This window comes from Sceloporus undulatus, chromosome 1 (assembly GCF_019175285.1).
Source record: "Sceloporus undulatus isolate JIND9_A2432 ecotype Alabama chromosome 1, SceUnd_v1.1, whole genome shotgun sequence".
In the NCBI taxonomy this organism is placed as follows: Eukaryota; Metazoa; Chordata; class Lepidosauria; order Squamata; family Phrynosomatidae; genus Sceloporus; species Sceloporus undulatus.
The window spans coordinates 82647203-82670637 of record NC_056522.1 but is presented as its reverse complement, the minus strand read 5'-3'; the positions used below and the strand labels follow the sequence as shown (position 1 = coordinate 82670637).

Here is a 23435-nt window from a genome sequence, read left to right as displayed (position 1 = left end):
TAGTTTATTTATATAGCGCTGTAAATTTTCACAGCGCTGTACATACAAATAACAAAATCGATAAAAATGTAACCTGCCAATGGCGTACATTCTACAAAATACATATAAAACAATGGGTAATAATACAGGATAGAATTAGATAAAATAAGCAGGAACAATTAAAAACATCAAATCAAATAATCACACAATGCCTGGGAACGCTTCCCTGAACTCCGTTTTGAACCTGGTTAGAGTCAGAGAGTGAAGCCCCTGCTGCTTCTGGTGGGGGAGGAGGAGGTTCCGGGGTGAGGGGCAGCAAGGGCGAAGGGAGGCCTCCAGGACGGGGCAGTGGAGAGCCTAGGCTGGGACAGCAGACCTTGACTACCAGAACGGAGGGCCCGAGTGGGAATGTATGGAGCATTGGGAGCAGGACTCAGAAGCCTGGATTCACATTATTGGGAATGCTTTGAGCTTTCCTTGGGCCATGTCTCTCCATTTCAGCCTCCTCCTGTCTCGGGAGGCACTCCCAAAGGCCCTCCATTTGGAGCAGGGCTGGGTTTACATTTCTGGTGGGAGTGTTTTCAGCTGTTATGTGGTAAATGCCCCCCTCCTCATTTCTCTGCTCTGCCCTCCTTGGCAACCAGGGCACTCTCCCTCCCTTCCCTCCCGCTTTCAGGGCTCGTGAGCGCGCCTTGGCGCGCGTGCCCGAGAGCCTTTGCCTTGCCTTGCAGTTGGCCAGAAGGAGGCCAGCAGCGAGGGCTGGGGCTGGGCTACCTTGGCATTACATCCTGCTCCTGGGTGGAGGCCAGGGCTTTGCTGGGCGGAGGAAGAGGGCTTCCTTTCCTTTCCCTTCCAGGTGTGGGACTGAGTCTTTGCTTTCTGCCTGTTCTTTTCCCCACTTTTCTTTTGCGAAGGGAAAGGAGCAACAGTCCTTCTCAAGGCGTCCCTCCTGGGAACCTCCTCCTCCTTGAAACGAGTAAGTCTTGCAACTAGCAAGAGGCTAGCTCTGGTGGGGGCTCTTTGTGTGTCAGTTTGTGTGTGTGGACACAGAGAGTGGAAGAAAGAAAAAGTGTGTGTGTGTGGGAATTGTTTTTTTGTATTGTTTTTAAATTGTATTGTTTCCCTCCTTGGAAATCTTTAAGCAGAGGCTGAGTGGCCATCTGTCAGGGATGCTTTGATTGAGAGTTCCTGCATGGCAGAATGGGGGTGGACTGGATGACCCTTGCGGTCTCTTCCAACTCTATGATTCTATGATTCTATTCTATGATTCTATACTTGTCCACCACCTTGAATCCCTGTATTGGGAGAAAGGCGGGATATAATAATAATAATAATAATAATACAATAATGACGATGTGTTGGGGGGGGGGTGTTCAGGGCGAGGTGGAAAGCTCCCTCAAGTTCTTTTTGGAAAAAAGGAAGAGTTTGGGCGCTTTCCTTTTGCTTTTCAGGTGGACTCCACCCTGCAGAAATAACTCACGTTGACATTGCTGCCATGGTTCCACGCTGTGGGATTCTGGGAAATGTCCCCAATACATTGCAGTCTCCCGGAATTCCATAGCATGGAATCATGGCAGGGAAAAACTGGTGTCAAACTGGGTTATTCCTGCAGTGCAGAGGCAGCCTGGTTCCTTTTCCTGACTGGTTAGTAATGGAAGTGGAAGTTTGCCATTGCCTTCCCTTGAGGCTGAGAGAGTGTGACCTGCCCAGGGTCTCGCAGTGAGTTTCATGGCTTACACTGAAACCCCTACACCAGGAGTGGGGTGAGGAGTAGCTGAGCACTTAGAGGTGAAGGAAGAGAAGATGGTTTGCTCCAGCATAGATGGACCCCCTCAATTAGAGTTGGCCCACTGGATCAGTGGGAACTCCCCGATATGTAAACCTTCTTAATCCAGTGGTCAAAAACACACTGCAGAAATAATCCAGTCTGAGACCGCTTTAACTGCCCTGGCTCAGTGCTAGGGAATCCTGAGAACTGTAATTTATTGGGGCACCAGAGCTCTCTGGCAGAGAAGATGAAATGTCTCATTGAATTACAGTTCGCAGAGTTCCCTAGCATTCTGCCAGGGCAGTTAAAGCGGTCTCAAATTGGAAGGTTTCTGCAGTGTGTTTTGGACCAATGAGTCTGATCTGCCAGGGGTGAACGAACAGTCAAAGTTTAGCTAGCAGTTGTGTGTATGAACTGTGGGATTGTTCAGTAGGTAGCTTGAAATAAAGAGGCACCAGAGGGTTACTGGAAACAAATGGGGTCTCAGGCCCTTCAGTGACTGTGGCTGCGCTTTCCCATTGTCTGGTCCAGGATGACCTGGAGGAGTCTGTCTTGGAATCGGCTGTTGTCCCAAAGAGGACAAGGGAGACCAAGAAGGTCTACTACCAGATGTTTAATGGGACTGAGTATTCAGTGAACACCTTTGGGAATTTCAGCATTAATGCTTTGGAGCAGGAGGTGGCTGGAACTTTTGGGTGTCCTATTGGTTTGGTTGCTGTTGTTGTTATGTGCCTTCAAGTCATTTCAGGAGACCCTAAAGCGGGCCTATCATGAAGTTTTCTCTTGACAGGTTTCTTCACAAGGGGTTTGCCATGGCCAGCCTCTGAGGCTGAGAGAGTATGACTTGCCCAAGGTCGCCCAGTGGATTTACGTCGTTAAACTAGGATTCGAACCCTGGTCTCCAGAGTCCTAGTCTGACACTCAAACCACTATGCCCCATTGGATCTTTTGTCATATTGGTAGCATCAGCTATAGCAGCCTGTTATAATAACTTGTGAATCCCATTGTGAGAAAAAAAGCAGGTTATAAATCCTTGACATAAATAAATAATAATAAATAAATAAATAAATAAATAAATAAACTTGATTGGTAGCCAACAATTAGTACAGTTCCTGCTTTGGAGAAGTTTTGCAGATACTACATCAGGGTACCTTTCTTTTGTGCATTTCCAAAGTCCAGGAGAAAGGCAAGAACTTCACGGATAGCACATTCTCAAGACTCTGTGGCATGTTTTTAGTTACCAACTAATGTCTAGCATTGACATAATTTGCAATCCAGGTAATTGGGTCATAGTACAGAGGTTCCATAGGTTCCAGTTTCCATTAGTGATTTTCAGCAGAGAACTAGAGGTGGTTAATAGCTCTATAGCTCTTTGTGATTCAGAATATAAGGCTGTAGCACTAAGCCCCATTTACCTAGCCACACGCTCCCCAGCAGCCATGCTCACTTTCACTTATAAAAGGACACGTTTCTGCAGTGATTTTAAATGGCTTTGTTTCAGTGGTTACACGTTGTGTATGCGTGTAGGTTTGGTGTCCTATTCTCAAGAGGGGGGGCTCTCAAACAGTATGCCTGGATAATTTCACTGTAGCCCTTTGGTCAGAAAGTATCCAAGAGGATACTAAAAATAAGCATACTAGCTGTTATGAAAATGTTCCTGAACTTTTACTGCTGGGAAGTCCTGGATGGCTGTGCTATACAAATACAGATTCACAGGGGACCTAGTTTACATTGGCTCATAAATACTTCTCTCCATGCAGTGTTTAATGGTTCCCTTGTGTAGCAGACCTTGTGGGGGTACGAGTAAAGAGAAATGAGACGGATTGGTAAATACTTTCTAAGCTTGTTAATAGGTTTTCCCTAAACAAAGACTGGGGACAGATGATGGTACTTACATATGCCTCCTCCCAAAAAGAACCGAGTTCACTGAAAAAGAGGAATTGCTTCCAGTGGTGTGTACACTCATTCCATTTTTAAAATTGGTTTTGTGTAGTTCTGTATGTTTGATCAGCAGCAATGGGGCAGGGGACAAAGGAAAAGTGCATGGCATGAATATTCTGTACATCATCCAAAGCAATGTCTCTCTCAAATTACTTCCAAGTGTCTTCAAAATCAGACTCTGACCTCTGTCTGATTTTGAGACTTGGCATGTGTAGTGGTAAAGAACAATAGAGCTAGAGAACTAAATTAATTGTACCTATGCGACAGGAGAAGGAACCCAGAGTATAAAATTGGACATGTGGGAGATTTAAAGATGCAGCTGTCTTACAGGAATGCAGCTTTTGCAAGTCCACATTGTTACATTAGCATCAAAAGAAGATTGATTTGATTTCTATTTTTATTGATCTGATTTCTGCTTTCATTGATCTGAGATTTGTAACTAGAAGCCAGAGTAGTAGCTTTTGAGGAAAGAATGCAAAGACAAAAAGAGTGCAACTAAACTCCTTTCCACCCATGACACTTTCAATGGAAATTGGGCTTTATCTGAAGATGTGAGGTCTTGCTCTTAAACCCATTCAGCTGAAGTTCTTCATGAGCGAAGGGTCCCATAGCCCCAGGCACAAGTCTGCTTCCACTTGTGATGATTAAGGCATCTGAACATTGTGATAAGACTACTATGTACAAATAAGATGCGGCTGCCACCTCAAATCTCTCTTTTCTTGTAGATGGAGCCACCCTTCCCCCAGCTGGTGACCTACTTATTAAAACAAGAGGCACCTGCTTTTCTAAATCCCTTTCTTTAAGTCAGATGTATGCATTTCCTTTATAACATTTTTGGGGAAAATATGCAGGACAGTGAGTACATATTTAAAATACTAGAAAAGTTTGCAACAAGAGTTTTGAACTTGACAACAGTAACATATTTCAGTCAAAGTTCTGACCCCATGATGTCTGGATATGGCTTTCATTGATCTTGAGGGAATTGACATATAAGAACCTTAGGGCATAATGACTTTCTATTGTGTCTTCATGCATGTTGTGTCTGTCTGGAGATTTGTTTGCTGCTTGGTTTTGGGTTTATTTGGGTTTTTTGTATCAAGATGCATCAAAGACAACAAGTTACTGGGAAACACAGTTAAATTAAAATGGCATTAATATAAAACATTCTTAAATGTTTAGTGTTTCTAAGCCAAAAGATGATTTGTGCAATGGCTGCTCATTTTTTATACCTCTCTTCCTCTGGTCCTTGAAAATGTTAATAATGTATAATCATAGAAATGCATACAGTATTTCCTTTGGAAAATTGTTTCCAGGTGACATATTAACATGAATAATTAGCTGATAACCACTTGTCAGTTGCAAAAAGGTTTATTTTATAGTGCATTTATTTAAAAGTATCTTTGTTCTAACTTTGTTTTTGAAATAGATGTTACACACAAGAACAGATGCACACTCACTTCTGGCAAAATGAAAGATTTCAGTGTCTTCTGTTCAGAAAAGTTAATTATAAACCTTGCAGTACTTCTTTAATAGTTCTTTGCTTGTGTGCCCTCATAGTGACACTACTTCCTTAACAACAGAAATAATACTGTTTGGAGGGAGAGGGAAACAATTAAGCAAAACAAAAAAGTATTTTAAATAAACTTTTGTAATGTGGTACTCATTTCCGACTTATGGTCATCCACAGGGTTTTCTTTACAGGATTTGTGCAGAGGAGGTTTGCTGCTGCCTTCCTCTGAGGCTGAGAGTATGTGACCTGCCCAGGGTCACCCAGTGAGTTTCATGGCTGAGCCAGGGATTAAACCTTGGGCCTCCAGAATCATTTTACACTGAAACCACTACATTATATTGGCTCTCCCGCCTTTAATCTCATTTTGGGAGAAAGGTGGGATATAAATTCCATAAATAAATAACAAAATAAGAAGCAGAAAAATGGGCTTCTGTTCAAGGGATCTTACAGTTCATATTTTCAAAGACTGGGGGTCTGCAAGGGAAGAGTAATAAGAAGCAAATATATCTAGTTGTGTTTAGATGTACATCAGTTTAATTTTAGAGCGGACCGAGACAATGATTCTGTGGAAGAGACTTGGTCTGAATTAGGATTGGAAGGGAAAGAGGATCCTTCCAGCCAAAAGAGAATGACAATGGTAAGTAATTTTAAGGAGCTGCAGCTGGTGACATTTGGGAGGCTGAGTGGTAAGGTTGGCAAATTAGAGACCTTAGGAAATGAATAGGTGGACAGCAGGGTGAGCAGGCAAGGCTATGGTAGGGCTTTTTGATATAAGCACAAGGAACTTAGTCAGGCTGTAGCACAGGTTGGAAAGAGGCCAGTTTTAGGGTTTATGTGTGGTCTGAATCATGAGAGAGGCAGAGTTGTCAACAGAGATGAGAGGCAGCTATGTGGCAACAAAGGACCAGAGGAAAGAAGGTTTTGGTATTCGAGGCAGCAAATGATTAATTCATGAATCTTAGTTTTCATGAAGGGGACCAAGAGGAGGGGCTGGCTTTTCTCAGTGTTGTACCAGGGAAAATGACATACTACAGTAGGGTACTACCAGTGTAGAACAAGGGAAAGTGGCATGATGCTCTAGTAGTATATGGTTTGTGGATTTTCACCAGTGGAGTTGAAAATTCTAGAATTCTAGAATCGTAGAGCTGGAAGAGACCACAAGGGCCATCCAGTCCAACCCTCTGCCATGCAGGAACTCTCAATCAAAGCATCCCAACAGATGGCCATCCAGACTGTTTAAAGAGCTCCAAGGAAGGAGACTCCATCACATTTCGAGGGAGTGTGTTCCACTATCGAACAGCCCTTACTGTCAGAAAGTTCCTCCTAATGTTGAGGTGGAATCTCTTTTCCTGTAGCTTGCATCCATTGTTCCGGGTCCTGTTCTCTGGAGCAGCAGAAAATAAGCTTGTTCCCTCCTCAATATGACATCCCTTCAAATATTTAAACAGGGTTACCATATCACCTCAACGTTCTCTTCTCCAGGCTAAACATCTCCAGCTCCCTAAGTCGTTCCTCATAGGGCATGGTTTCTAGACCCTTCACCATTTTAGTCGCCCTCCTTTGGACACGCTCCAGTTTCTCAACATCCTTTTTGAATTGTGGTACCCAGAACTGGACACAATATTCCAGGTGGGGCCTGACCAGAGCAGAATACAGCGGCACTACTACTTCTCTTGATCTTGACACTATACTTTTATTGATGCAGCCTAAAATTGCATTGGCCTTTTTAGCTGCCGCATCACACTGTTGACTCTTGTTCAACTTGTGGTCTACTTGGACTCCCAGATCCCTTTCACACGTAGTCTCGTTCAGCCAGATGTCGCCCATTCTATATCTGTGCATTTCATTTTTTCATCCTAAGTGCAGTACCTTACATTTCTCCGTGTTGAGTTTCATTTTGTTAGCTTTTGCCCAGCTTTCCAATCTATTCAGGTTATTTTGAATTTTGATCCTGTCCTCTGGAGTATTAGCTATTCTTCTCATTTTGGTGTCATCTGCAAATTTGATGAGTATGCCCCCAATTCTGTCCTCCAAGTCATTGATAAAGATGTTGAATAACACTGGCCCCAGGACAGAGTCCTGTGGGACCCCACTGGTCACTTCTCTCCAGGATGGAAAGGAACAATTGTTGAGCACCCTTTGGGTTCGGCCAGTCAACCAATTACCAATCCATGTAAGAGTTACCTTGTGTAGCCCACATTGTCAAGCTTGTTTGCAAGAATGTCATGGGAAACCTTGTCAAAGGCCTTACTGAAATCAAAATATACTATATCCACAGCATTCCCTTCATCTACCAAGCTGGAAATTTTATGAAAAAAAGAGATAAGATTTGTTTGGCATGACTTGTTTCTCTGAAACCCATGTTGACTTTTTGTGATTATGGCATTGCTTTCTAGATGTTCACAGACCTCTAGAAAGCAATGATCTGCTCCAGAATCTTTCCTGGTATTGATGTCAGAATAACTGGATGATAATTGTTGGGATCCTCTTTTTTCCCTTTTTGAAGATGGAGACGTTTTGCCCTCCTCCAGTCTAATAGGACTTCTCCTGTTCTCCAGGAGTTCTCCAAGATTATTGCCAATGTTTCCAATATTACATTTGCCAGTTCTTTTAATACTCTTGGATGTAAAGTCGAAGGCTTTCACGGCCGGCATCCATAGTTTTTTGTGGGTTTTTCGGGCTATGTGGCCATGTTCTAGAAGATTTTCTTCCTGATGGTTCGCCAGCATCTGTGGCTGGCCTCTCTGAGGAGGCCAGCCACAGATGCTGGTGAAACATCAGGAAGAAAATCTTCTAGAACATGGCCGCATAGTCCAAAAAACCCACAAAAAACTCTTGGATGTAGTTCATCTGTTCCTGGAGACTTATATTAATTTAGATTAACAAGGTATTCCTATAATATCTCTTTGCTTATTCTGTGCTGAAATTCCCCTATTCTGTCCTCTGCTCTATTACCCTCAGGTTGAGCACCCTTTGCCTTTTCTGAGAAGACTGAAGCAAAGAAGGTGTTGAGTAATTCTGCCTTTTCTGTGTCTTCTGTTAGAATTTTTCCATCTTCTCCATGCAGTGGCCCTACCATTTCCTCCTTCTTCCTTTTGCTGCAGACATATCCAAAAAAGCCCCTTTCATTGTTTTTAACCTCTCTAGCAAGCCTGAGTTCATTCTGCACTTTAACTTTTCTGACTTTAACTCTACCCAGGCTAGCTATTTGTTTGAATTCCCCTTTGGTGATTTCCCCATTTTTCCATTTTTTATACATGTTCTGTTTAAAACTTAGCTCAGTTGAAAGTTCCTTAGTCATCCATCCTTGGTTTCTTGAGACATCTCCCATTTTTCTTCCTCATTGGAACTGTTTGAAATTGTACCTTAAGTATCTCCCTTTTGAGAAACTCCCATCCATCCTGAACTCCCTTCTCTTTTAGTATTCCTGACCATGGGATCACCGCCAGTATTTCTCTAAGGCGTGTTACAGACCGCCCAAAACAGGCGGTCTGCGGCCACCTCCATTTGCAGTGCGGAGGAGCCCCAACGTCCAAACCGCGCAGCTCCTCCGCACTGCAAATCAGAAGCGCCAAAATGGTGCTTCTCTTTGCGGTGCAATTATGACATCGCAAGGTGCCAATGGCGCACTCGCAGCATCATATGTGCTGCGTGGTGTGTGGATGCAACGCCTCCACTACGTCAAGATGGCGGCGCCCATGTGGAACGGGCGCCGCCATTTTGTACAGACTCGGTCCGTATTAGGGTTAGGGGCGTCGGGAAGGGATGCCCCTTCTCAACCCTAATATGCACTGAGTCAGCCCTACTACGCTGCTTTGGCGCGTCTGTAATGTGCCTAAGTTTACTGAAATCAGCTCTCCTAAAGTCTAGAATGTATGTCTGACTATGCCTGGCTTCTCCTTTCTACTATATAACAAACTCCAGGAGAACATGGTCACTTCCACCTAAGGATCCCACCACTTGCACCCCATTAACCAAGTCATCCTTGTTGGTTAGGATCAGATCTAAAATAGCTGACTCCCTTGTTGCCTATTCCACCTTTTGGAAAATGAAATTGTCTTCAAGGCAAGTGAGGAATTTGCTGGACCTTGAGGATTTGGCTGAGTTTGAATTCCAGCAAATATCAGGATAGTTGAAGTCACCCATCACTACTTCATCTTTCCTTTCTGAGTGTGTAGTCATCTGTTCCAGAAAGACGTCATCAAATTCCTCCATCTGTCTGGGGGGTCTGTAGTAGACTCCCACCATAACATCCTTGTTGTTTCCCTCCTCTTTAATTTTTATCCAGATGCCCTCCACCTGGCTGCCAGTATTGATGTCCTGGATCTCTTCAATCGTGTAAATATCTCTGACATATAGTGCGATTCCTGCTCCTTTCCTGTTTGGCTTATTTCTCTTAAAAAGTTTATACCCCTCTGTTTCTACATTCCATTTATGAGACTCATCCCACCAGGAGTACTTACATGGATTTGGAGGGTGGAAGGCAGATGTGGAAAGGAAAGATGGAAGTTGCCAGCCTGACAGTGGTACAGCCCACAACTCCAGCATCCAGCTTCTTGGCACACCCTGCAGGCCAGTTAATGACTTCTTGGCTTTCCTGAGAAGGGATCATGCCCAGACACTAGAGTAGCATTTGGAGTGAATGGATGGCTTCTTAGCAGATCCTGGACCTTGGAGGCAGTGTGAACTGATCTAGAAAGGTCCTGGATGATTAGAAAAAATATTGGAACATGTACTTACAAATATCGTACAGTGTGAATGAAGAGGGATAGATGCATAAATAATCTGTAAATGTATTATCATTCTAATAATTTTACTACCAGGATTTATGTACTGCAGTGTTGTTATGCTATTGAAGAAATCTTTTAAAAAATCCAGAAAAGAATTAAAACACAGCACAGCTTGACCTGTTTATTATCTTGTGGTAATATAAGTTAGTCTACATTCTTTGCAGTAATCACTTTGCTTTCATGAACTGAATGTGCAAAAGGAAATTCCTACTTTACAGAGAGAGAGGGTGAATAGCCAAGGAGAGGAACATACTCTTCTAATTAATTCAGTCAGTTTACATCATTAGGACATCAAATGTATATGCTTGTTTTAAACAACAACCCAGGAATTGTAGATACTGTGCAATCCAGCTCTATTAAAACCAGAATGGGATGGGGGTTGGTAGCAAGACTTGACATTGTCATTTGTACTGAACTCATGTTATACTAGATGATTGTACTGTATTAACATTTAAATGTAACCCCCCCCCCCACAGACACATTATTGCATGTTGCATGCCACATGTTTCAAATTGCTGTGTTACTAGGATACTTGCACGATAAAAGCTTTGATCTTGTCTCACTTGCAGAAGAAGACACTTAGATCTTCATGAACCATGCTGAAGAGTTTCGTTACATCATTTGTCATCTGCTTTCTATAAGGAATAAGATGGTTATGTTCTTTGGGATGATTACACTTCTCAGGATTTAAAAAAATGTATGGCAGTTGCTCTAACCTACAGAGCTTTGGTCATTTTCAAACTATATTTGCTAAGTATAGTTTCCTTTCAGCTTAGCCACAGTAGTATGGCTGAGCAGCTGTGCTATTCAAAACACCTCCTTAAAAATGTTTGCTACGGGTGTTTTCATTCAAGAAACACCTAAAGGTAGTTGGTAGAGGCACATTCTTAAAAGTCCTTGTTAGTATGCCTGGAAGCTCTGATTGGTGTGTGCTTTTCTGGTGCTTATACAAAAACACTTCATTCACACTTTGTATTTGCTAAAGGAAGTACCAGTATAACACTGGGGTATAAATGACAAATTAAATGGAGTATAAAGCACAAAGGCACTCTTAATGTATGGGGGTATTTTTTTTAAAATTTCAAGCAATATTGGAACAATATGTTCCCTATTCTTTTTCACCTTTCTAGTTTTTTTTTAAAGAGTTATAATGCTTTGGAGCATCACTGAACTTTTGCTTTATAACACTCCATAACACTTAAAAATTCTGAGAAGAGAAAATTTGCCTTGCAGACCATAGGACTTGAAGGACAAACTTTCTCAGCAAATCTTATCTCTGGGTTTTTTAATTATTATATTTAAAAAAAACTATTTGAAAGAATCCTAGTGCACAGTCAAAAAATCACCACAAACAACCACCAAAAGGAATGGAGCAAGCTGACATAGAAGTGACAACAGATAGCAAAACCCAAAGAGCAGTATCGTGAGAACTCAGGCTTCTTTGGACCAATCTGGAACAGCCTTCTTTTTGTGGTAGTGGAATGAATATATGTGTATAGGTGCGTAGAGGGAAAGAAATTAGGTATGGGTATGTGTTGACATAAAGCAGTTTTATTCACATTAAAGATTCTGTGTGTATTATATCTTGTGCTAAGCATATCCATTTGGAAGTTAGGAACCAATGCAGTGCCTATCAAATAGGCTATAACTTTTGAGGTTACATAAAGGTAAAGGTATTCGCCATTGACAAGGTTGTCAAGTCATGTCTGACCATAGGGGGGCGGTGCTCATCTCCATTACTAAGCCAAAGAGCCAGTGTTGTCAGAGACTACTCTGTGATCATGTGGCCAGCATGACTGCACAGAATGCTGTTTACCTTCCTGCCAAAGTGGTTCCTATTTATCTAATTGCACTTGCATGCTTTCAAACTGCTAGGTTGGCAGAAGCTGGGACAAGTGACGGGAGCTCACCCCATCATGTGGCACCTGGGCCTTGAACTGCCAACCTGCCAATCTTTCAATCAACAGAGTCAGCGTCTTAACAACTTGAGTCAACATTTCCCTACTTATAACTTGTTAACCAGTCCCAAAGCTTGGCACAGTACTTTTCTTTTCTAATAGATTGCCTCAGAGGGTGGGTGGACTCTTCTTCTTTGGAGGTTTTAAACAGAGGTTGGATGGCCATTTCTCATGGTTGCTATAGCTGTGGATTTCTCCATGTTGGGATAGAATAGATGGCCCTTGTAGTCACTTCAAACTCTATTGTTCTAAGAGAGGTGACTGTTAGCAAAATTTTGTGTGAAATTTGTAATGCTGTATCTTTGTGTGTGATGTTTTCTGTTCATGTTCTGTTTTTGTTTACTTGCACATGCATGCACACAGATAGGAATAAAGATTAGAAAACTAACATGGTTTAAACTTTATTTAAATAATGCCGAGCTTTCAGGAATACCAAGTTTGGTGTTTGCTCTTTGGCTACAATTTGGAACTTCTTTGCTATTTACATCTATTGTTATTTATTTTAGTGTAAAGTCCTTGTCAAGATAACTAGTTGTAATGGGTTCAGTCGAGTAATAAACATTGATTAAAGTATTTTTTTTTTAAAAAAAAGTACAGTGTGATCCCAAGCCTTGCTATGTTGCTTTTGAAGTAGCATTGCAGTAAGTTGATCTGATTCTGCTAGTGTCTCCTGGTTCATGCATACTGTACCTGGCTTCTATACCACCTGCTTGATGATGCAGAAGTGACATCCTGTGGGAGTTGAACAACCTTAATTATTAGTAAAACCAGATCTTGGAAATAATACTATAAGTAATGTGGTTGCAACTAATTTTTCTTTTGAACAATGCTTTAATGAAGTGATATTTCAAAGGTAGCACAACTAGAAAGAGTGAATACCACCTTATTGGTGCAAATGATTAATGATTTCTAGTTACTGTATTTCAAAAAGTTTAAATAAAGGTCATTTTTAGATTTATATGGACAGGATTTGTTTAGGCCAGGGGTAGGCAACCTTTTTGAGCTGGGGCCGGGTTGCTGTCCCTCAGATGACTGGGGGGGCCGAAGCCAAAAAATAAATAATTAAATAATATAAACAAACCAGGACAAATGTAGGACAAAATTTTCAAATGGAGGACACTTTTTAAAAATGGAGGACACGCAAAAGATGTGCTGATTTTTAAAAAAATGTTAATATAAATGCATGTTTCTGACGCTTCTATAGACAATTGCCCCCACTTGCCCCCCTTGCCTGCTGCTTGCCTGCTGCTTGCCCCCCCCCTTGCCCGCCTCCTCCTGATAGGCCAAAGGCCCCAGCGGCAATCGGTGGCAGGACTGGGCTGGGGCCAGTCCCAAGGCCCGCGGGCCGTAGGTTGCCTACCCCTGGTTTAGGCATTTCTCTTAGCAGTTCTTCCCCTCTTCCCACTAAAAAGCACTGGAAAGTACTGGAAGTAGAACACGTAGTGCAACGTTTCCCCGGTATTTTAATGAATAGCAAGAATGAATCAGTTTTCAGATTTGTAACAAATAATATGAAATAATTACTTTTAAAAATATTTCCAGTCCCCAGCAAAAATGGTGCTTGCTAAAAGACAAGTACAAAAATAATATTAATTTTAAAGTTATGTATGGAAAATTTTTTGTCATTAAATAGGATGCACATGAAGGAATATGGGTGATATATGGGTGTAATATGAGATATCCTCTCATTTTTTAAATATTTGAAATATTTTTTGGCAGATTTAATTGAAACCCTTGCTCAGCCTTTTCAATAAGATACCCTCCAGCTATGTTCCTGTCATCCCCAGCAAGGATGATTGCTGGGAATGATGGCAGTTTTAGTCTAATAAAGTTGCAGGGGGACAGTTCAGTTGGAAAGGCATCTCTTGATCTTCCTAAGAAGCCATCTTGGATCATAGTCCATAAAAAAGTATGCTTTAAATTATCTTTTCTGACCTCTGGCTAAGCAATAAACTCAATGAAAGTACCATTTACAATTGGCCATTTTATTGACATTTCCAGGGCATGACAGGGTACGGACTTGGATTTTACAATGCTTTGCTCAGTCACTGTACACCATAATACTGTCTCCTTGATAATAAGTTAGCTTTGATTTCCTAGTTATATCTGTATATTTTTACTGAATGACAAGTCAGATATCAAGAACAATGACTTACTGAAAGCTGTTACTCTATCAGACATCTTAGGAAAGGAAATCTGAAAACAATGACAAAATGGAGTTTGCTTAGGGGCTGTATATACAGCCCCTAGGCGCGATGCCATCCCTTTGCTAGCTGGATTGGGGCCACCTCATGCTGTGACCCCAAGCTGGCCTTTCCAGGGCACAAAAAAGGAGCCGCAAAAAGCAGCACCTTTATGTGCCCTGGAAAAAGGGCTCCATAGCCACCGCAGCACGGCTATGCAGTGCTCTTTTGGTGCTGCATTGTATGGACACAGCAACATGGAGGAGCAACATGACTCTGTGTGCCGTGTGGGGCAGTGCACCCTGGGGGACAGAGTCAAGGAGTGCGCCATGTGGACACGATGCCCTGACTCTGCCCCCAGGTTGGCCTTAATGGCCAGTCTGAACAGGGCCTCAGAGGAGAATACAGTCATTGAACTTCAAATAATAGCATCCATTTGTATTTCTAATTCTCTGTGTGAGTCTTTTGAATTGGGTTCTGTAATATGCATACACAAACAAAGTATGAGTTCTCCATCCATTGTATCTGTATAGTTCTGAATTCAGGATTTATTTATTTTTTTAGTCCAGGAGCCATATTCCTTACCAGATGCCAAAGACCATAGATGAGCAGGCACCAAACAGTAAAGATGAAATGAGTACTTTTTATCATAAGTGTACACACATAAGCATTTGTACACACCCACAGAAACCTTCACACCATGCCACATTCACACATATTTGTTTCTACATTTACACAACCATACATGCAACACCCCCTCCCCTGGGTTTTAGTTTGGGTTAAATGGTTAGTAGAGAAGTATTTACTGGATGAAAGAATGTATTGCTGGGCATTACGTTGACTACAAAATAACAACAACAACAACAACAACAACTCTAGGGAAGCCATGTGTGATGGAGAATAGAGGTGGAGAAGGAAATTTTATGTGTGTTTTAATATTACATAGCCAGAGAATATAACTACTTGGATGTTGTTAGAGTGTGTAAGCTTTAGTCAGTGCCAGTGAGGAATGCTACCCTAAATTTCCCAATGCCAGTGGATATCTGATGACCCATTTTTATGATGGCTGCCACTATAATGTGCCTCCTCCCTCTTATTTAAATAAAGTGTGGAGCTCCATGCTGAATAGAAGAAGGCTATCCTGCATCTTTTCCCCAAACTGGTGTGACCTTAATTTCTGACAGTATCTCTATCTTGTTTTTTCATTACTTTTTCCTTATCCAGTAATAACATTTTATCATGAAGTGCATGAAACATATGATTGATTGCTGAACAGTTGTGCTTCTCTATGCCATTTTGGCTGTGCATCATTAGGCATATTTAAGACTTCACATAGGGTTTGCCAATTTTGCTTCAGTTACTCTAAAAAGTTTGGTCCTTGTTTATATAGGAATTCCAGTCTTAATGGCACACCCATCACGTGGTTCCAGTTTTAATAGCACACAGAGACTTACTGTTTCTTAAGACTCTAACCATGAATCAAAATCTATAAGTAAATGGGATTCTGAAAGCTAGATTATGAATAAAATGTAAACTTTCCCTTAAGGAAAATGAGTCTATGCCTCGTATGTTATTGTTTTAATAAACCAAATCTTTTAAAAAATAATATAAATCACAAAACATAGCAGTGATTTGAGTAGCACTTTATTTTTTTAAATGAACAAAAATATCAGAATTTTTCATTAGGCATATTTAAGACTGCACATTTTTTCAACAATTTTTGCCTGGAAAGCTATTTGACATTGGCAGGCTATAATCTGACATACACATAGAAGAAATGTCCATATGATTTGGTGACTGTATTGAATAATTCTCAAAAGTTATGAATTGGTTTTATTTTCCTCCTTTCTATTTTAATAATCACATTAATAAACAACACACATACTGTACTTTCATATGTATACATTTCCCCCATTTGCATATTTTCTGGGCTATTGTTCAACAGTAAGGAAAAATCAGCAAGTTGAAAACAAGATGATAATTATTTATTACAGTATTTTTCTAGTCCATATAGCTGCCATGGGACTTAAGGGCACTGTTTTGCAGTAGGTCTTGCCTGGCTGATAGTTGCTTGGAAGTGGTACTAGGAGATTGCTGTTCACTTCATGGCTGTTAGCTGCCCCAATTTAAGTAGGCCCAGTACCAACATTGTGCTTTTTTAAAATACAGTCGCCCCTCCTAACTCACGGATCTGGCATCTGCGCCCTCAAATATCTGTGGAGGGGCGACCTCTGCTATTTCTAATGGCGTGTACGCCCCATTCAAGCCTATGAGGTGGACAGAACGATCTCTGGACTGTGTTTTTAAAAATGGCCTTACATTTTTCTCAATAAAAATTACCAAAAAAATAGAAAGAAAGAATAATAGATAACAGATATAACATATAACAGTTGTGTGTATAAAGAGAATACAAATATAGGTTGATATGGTCAGAATATGTATTTCAGTTGCTTAAAATTCCAACTGCTTAGTGTTTGTGCTAGGAGTGAAAATCCAAGTTCTACTATCATCAAAATACACAGACTGTCAAACAGCCCTTACTGTCAGGAAGTTCCTCCTAATGCTGAGGCGGAATCGCTTTTTCTGTAGTGTGCATCCATTGTTCCAGGTCCTGTCTTCTGGAGCAGCAGAAAACAAGTTTGCTCAGTGACCAAAGCTAGAACCAGAGAACTACTGCTCTGCACATCTCTTAAAAACTATTGCAATAGTTATCTGTTCCCCAGTTTAGATAGCTATTCTTTGCACAAGTTAAATTTTATCACTTTCTGCCCTGTTATACTATAGTGGGCTATCAAGATGTGAACTCACATTTGTGCAAGAGCACAGATGAATTGATGTGATTTGTGATACTTAGGGCTCCCAAGTATACAACCCCTCCCCTTCCCCACATACTCTACCTCTGATACATTTTTAATTCCTTTTGGAATGTTAATAGTAAACTTGCCTATCAGTGTATGAGACATAGCACTGTATCAGCAAGATAAGGTCCAGGATTAAATTTGGAGTCTTGGTGTTTCTGGATTAAATTTGCAAACTCAAAGATTTAATCTGAGTTCTTTGTTTTGCTAGTAAAACATCATACGACAAAATATGTGTTAATTTCCTAATTAACGCTTTTATTCTTTCCCCCCGCCCCAGATTTGTTCATTTTGTATGTTCCTGTGTCTTGCCTAAAAGTAATTTCAACTAGATTAAAAACAACAACACATGAATAGTTTCCATAGAATGCCATGAACAGTCTGGAGAGATTCAACAGTATGGCTTTAGTACATTTTTCACCTTATATGGAAAGGTGCCTGCAACTTGTCAGGCAGAAGTAATATTTGCAGCTGTTGTCACATTTTTTGGAGTTGGAAGAAATTGACTATTCAAAGTTTGCTGACTTTCTTTTCAAGAGTGTATCCACACTGCAGAATTAAAGCACTTTAGCTTCCATGACTCTATTCTACAGAATGCACTCAACCTGCCATGTCATTGCTACCCCATGTTCCTTGGAATGTGCCCATTTAATGCTTCTCCTGCCAGTTCTACTCCATCTCTGTCCATAGCTGCCCATCCTTATTAGTCGAGTTGGTTAATTTTTGGAGCAATTCCAAGATTAAAAGAGGATATTATTGCCCACATGCCTTGCTGGTAATCATTTAGGGGCATAAAATAAGGAGTTATCCACTGTATAATCCTCAGGGTCATTATGCAAAAGTGCAACACTCATTAATGCTCATTAATGTTCCTTGGACACAGATAGGAACAAAGTCCTGCAAAGCTTTTCATTCTGTATTAGCATCTGTGAAAACACTTTTTTGTCATGTGCATCGAAGAAGATTACAGTTGGCCCCCCACATTTGCAACTTTGACTTTTGCAGATTTGATCATTTGTGGTTTTGATCAATATGTTATCTCTAGGAATCCCTAGGTCCTCCAGCGCAACTCTGACAGAAGTTGACCATACACTTGGGCTGGAGAACCTAAAGATTCCTAGAAAAAAAAAACACTTCTGTAGGAAGTTGTAGGTCCTCCAGCATGATTCTATTATCAGTTTCTGACAGATGTTGACCACAGAGTTGCACTGGAGGACCTCGAGATCCTATAGAGGTGTTCTCTCAGGTAAAAAGAATAATGGGGTTTTTTATTTGCAGTTTTTCCACATTCACAGGGGTCCTTCAACCCCAACCCCAGCGAATGTGGGGGGACCACTGTATTTGAAATGAATTTTCCCCATCTTATTGAATTGCTTACTTGGACAAATTAAGAAAACACTACAACAAGGGCTGGATTATCAGCAGTTCAAATAGTACAATCTATCAATCTTATCTATTTTTATTTGTTTAATATTTATCTCCACTTTTTGTCAGCACAGGAATGCAATGACTCCAGGCCACTCATAGGCCAGAAGCCTAGTGCTGAAAGGAAAAGGTGTAGTTTGCTTCCACTGCTTCTCCAATAACTTCCTGTATATGTCCATTACCAACGTTTTTTGTTGTTACTTGAGTAATTGAGTAAAAATGTATGGGATCTGTGGTTGCAGGGTTGAAAATGGGTTTACATATGAAAGTTTTTGTGTTGTTGTTCATTGTTGTTTGGTGTCAAGTTGACTTCACCTTATGGTGAATGAGAGACATCAAAGATCCCCAGTCATCAGCTGCTTTGCTCTGGTCTTGAAAACTCATGATTGTGGCATTCTTGATTGAATCAACCTGCTTGCCGTGTGGTCTTCCTCATTTCCTACAGCCTTCCACTTTACTGACTACTATTTAACTTTCCTTTCCCTGCTCATTAGCACAGCTGACACATGTGGGTATTGGACAAACATCCATTTTGGGATCACTACAGGGCCCATAAGCACCTTAATCCAATCTTGATCATTGCCTATTTAAAATTATTAAAGTCTTCAGTTTAAAACAAGCCTGTTACAACCAAGAAATAAAATTGGCCATAGTCAATATTTTATGTTCCAGTATAATTTTTGTTGGGGACTCATCAGGGATGGATGTGTCTATTTCATTTTCTAATTTGCCTTACTTAAATTTATTCTATCCCACTGATGCATCAGCTCAAAAATTAAGTTTTGTATATTTGCATTAATGGACACAATTTCCACAGCCAGTTTTCCTTAATATATATAATTCTTATAATAGTATGTTTTTCTATTCATATGCAATTTTGGTGTGCAGTTTCCTCTAAAGTATCAACTTTTGTATGCATTTTTTTTGTTTTGATAGCTGCACTGCAAAATATTGAGAAGTGTGAAAATTAAAAGATAATATCACTACCATTTGTATATAGGGTTGCCATTTCACGGTGGTGGGCGGGACTTTCCTGCCACCTGGGGGGGCGGGCCCAGTCCCGCCCCGCCCCCACCCCCATTCCCGGGTGGCTGCCCAACTCTGGGCTCCCAGGGCTGCTGCCTGCCTTCTATAGAGTGCTACTATGCAGCTTGTCTGGAGCAGCAGCAGCAGGACGACTGAAAGCAGCAGGGGCGGGGTCTGCTGCACTGCCCTGCCTCTATTGGCCAGCCCTCTGCTTCCTTATTTGGGCAACATCCATGCAAGGAGGAATTTACATTCAGGCAAGCTGCTTCCCCCTTTTTCTCTTTCCCCTCCTTCTCTTCTTCTTGTTATTCCGGATTTTTTCTCCTCCTCCTCTTCCCCTCCTCTTCCTCCTCTCCTTTTTCTTCCTTTCTTCCCCCTCTTCATCTTCTTTTTCTCTTTCTTCCTCTCTCTAAGCCCCCTCCTCTTCTTCTCAGGGGTCCAGGGCTTCTCAAGGCTTTGCCCCCATTAGAAAAGAAAAAAGGCTTTGGATCTGTCCCATAAATCCCTCCTAAGTTGAGACATACCTGGGAAAAAGAGGGGGTGAGGGGTTTGGGGGGGTTGGAGGGGGCAAGGAAAAGGAGGAAGGGGGAAATTGCTAAGAAGGCTTGGGAGTGGGAAATGTAGTTTGCAGTGGCACAAGGGACTGCCTGTGATCTTGCAAATGCTATGCCTGCTTGGGAGTGGGAAATGTAGTTTTCAATGGCACAAGGGACTGCCTGTGATCTTGCAAATGCTATGCCTGCTTGGAAGTGGGAAATGTAGTTTGCAATGGCACAAGGGACTGCCTGTGATCTTGCAAATGCTATGGCTGCTTGGAAGTGGGAAATGTTCTTGTAGAATTGGGGGGGGGGGGTGTTTGGCCAGAAAGAGAAGTACATTTCAGCCTTCTGTCTAGGAATAATGCCAAAATGTCCTCCATTTTGAGCATGCCTAAGAAACATGCATTTATATTAACATTTTAAAAAAATTATCAATTTTTTCATGTGTCCTCCATTTTTTAAAAACATGTCCTACATTTGAAAATGTGGCCCTACATTTGTCCTACATTTGTCCCGGTTTGGAGGTCCTGCCTTATGGCAACCCTATTTGTATATTGATTTGAGGAGTGAATTTGGTAAGGTTTTATAAAAATGTTAAGTGAGTTAAATCATCTCCCAGCCCTAAGTGCTTGATCTAAATGAAAATACTACATGTTTAATACTAACAATGGGTGGCTAGTACTTGTTTTTTCCACCCCATCAAAATAGTGAACCTAGGTGAACTTGGATTTAGTGAGATTGTGCTCCTTAGTCTGTCTGGCTTTGAAAATGGCTGTAATCCTGCCTGTATGGAAAATGTAAGGATGCTGGGCAGCTCCCTGTTGATCTTGCTATTACATGCTTTGTGTAAGTGAAATCTTTTTGTACAATTCATTCAGATTTCTAAAGTACTCCTGTTCACTCTTGGGTTCCACCCATGGGCTTAAGCATTGCTATTTTAGTATCGTGAAATCTATATATAGGAAAAGTGGTAAATTTAAATGTTGTGCACAACTTTGTCTTAAAGATAACTAGCCTTTTGAAAAATCTAGCTATAAAAGTAAATCACATTGTCTGGAAACCAATTTCAAAAGGATTTCATTATGGTTTGTTACTAAGCAAATGACTAATGTTTCTACTGGCATGCAGACTCTATAATTAGAGCACCAAAGATGTACATATTTTAAATACTAGTTGTCTTTTTGCCTTCTTGTGCATAGACTAGGACCCAATTCCAGGGAAAAATACATTCTTCTTCATTTAAAATTCTTATTAAACATGTTTTCAATTCATTGCAGTAGGATTTTTGATAAGTAGGTCCTATATAGTGTGTTCTAGCTTGCCACAGTGATCAGGAATAAAAGAGGCTTTCTTTATTCATAGAAATGCAATCAACATACTGCATATTCCATTAGGAAACACACGAAGTGACTGCCTCCTTCATCCATCTAACACCAATTGGTTAATTTATCTCAATACTATCTGCTGTGATTGCAACAAGTTTCTAGGATTCTCCTAATCTTGATCTAGAGAATCTCTATCTTTTGACAGTGCAAAGGTTGAAGTTGATCCCCCCCCCCCCATGGAAAGAATATGCTCAGCTACTTAGTCTGGCCTTTCCTACTTAAGTTATACATATATAGGGCTGTGATTTGTTGCACCAACTCTACTACTCGAGGTATCCCAGATTTTTGTATGTTTTTGGTCAGTGCAAAGAAGATAATGTATCTACTAGGTTTGTCTGAAAAATTGGAAATTGGAATAAAAAAAATTGTCTTTGTTGTTCATAGCAAGTTAATCTTTTAAAAATTACCCTTTGAATTCTTGTGCTCTCTCTTCCTAAAGAAGCCAGACTTCTGATTTTTTAAAGAAAAGTTCTGGATTTGAACCAGCTATTAAGTACATCATTATCAACAGTAAATTGTAGAGACGGTGTACCTAGACTTGTCTCATGGATCTGAATGTGTGTGCATGTGTTTGTGTGTAGGGGGAACCAAAGGGTTTTTATTTTTTTTTCTCTCTCTTTCTGAGCTTTGTGTCACTTTCTGGGGTTTATTTTTGGTACCAATTTCTAGAGTCAACTATAATTGAATTTTACAAATACAATCACAATTTAAGTTCCAAAAGTTTTTAGCAACAATGAAACTCATTGTATGTTAAATTTAACACACACACTACACTGTCCCAAAAAATTCTGTGCATCGGATGTGGTGGCAGTGCAGAATTTGAATGCAGGACTCTACTGCCTGTGATGTTCAGTAGTACTGCAACATTTGGACACAACCTTAAAGCCCTGAATAAAAAAATCAGTATAGCAGCAGATGCAGTATAGAATTACACTATAAAGAATTTACTCCTTTGTAAATCTCACTACCTTATTCAAAGTGAAAAGGGCCTGTTCCTCAACTCTGGCTTCTGCAGTTCCTCTTTATTTCTCTCTCTCTCTTTCTGAACTAACCAACAATTAATGAGGGTTACACTGTAATGTGTAAATTTACAGCACTTTATAAATAAAGGTTAATAATAATAATAATAATAATAATAATAATAATAATAATAATAATCTAAAAATTCAAGAGTGTGTATATCTGAGGGTCAACATGCTTAAACAGGTAAAGTCAATTTGCCAGAAGTAGATCCTTGTTCGACTATGGTATGAGATTCAGTACTCGAGTTAAAATGAGAATAATATTCTCCAAAGTATTAAAGTCCTAAGCAGAATCAGTGAACTGATGTTTTATGTCTGTCTTCATTATATTAAAATCAACACTGTCAGCCCAACATGTGTAGATATTATTGGATGACTGCACTGACTCTTGGAAACACATTGGGTTTGGAGTTGTATATGATGATAGATGATGATGACAATAATAATAATAATATTTTACAAGTGGAATAGAGAAGACAATCTTTAAGCACCTAGAATTTTAAAAATAAAGTAATATTTAAAGTCGAGGTTGTTTCAAACTGTCATAACTAGGCCCTATGTCAATTAATCAATTACGTTTACATTTAGCATTTTAAGATGCCAGAACTAGCCATAGTACATAGTCATATGTCTTAGGGAAAGGTTTTGGGGTAAATTAATCCTAACAAGGTAGCTATGATATTGAAATTTTAACTGAGATTGCAGGTAGTTCTGGCACCTTAAAGTACAAAGTGTACTGTTTGTAACCAATTTACGGTTTCAAACTAGAATAGAAAGATTACCTCTATTTATTTTGACTTAACTTGAGAAACATATTAATGAGATTTTTCTTAATATATTTAAAACAATCAAACTAATTTTAATTACAGGAGTTAGGGAAATAGAGTAATTTGTTCCTGCAACCATATTAGCTCATGGCCTAGGAAGCATCAGTCAAAATAAAATTCCATTATGGAACTTGGAATGAATGATTAAAAACAAATTCATTATTTTTTGGAAGGAACACTATTCTGTCAATATTTTCCTTTTCTTTGGTAGATGTGTATACAGT

The 23435-nt window shown here is 40.3% G+C and overlaps 1 protein-coding gene across 1 annotated transcript in view; it reads left to right on the top strand.

The window, feature by feature from the left end:
* Nucleotides 1-721: 721 nt before the first annotated feature.
* Nucleotides 722-23435, top strand: part of TIAM2 (TIAM Rac1 associated GEF 2) — a 194820-nt gene continuing 172106 nt past the window's right edge. Inside the window, 1 exon segment of the mRNA XM_042473306.1 lies at nt 722-955. The gene's annotated coding sequence lies outside the window, so the exon portion shown is untranslated.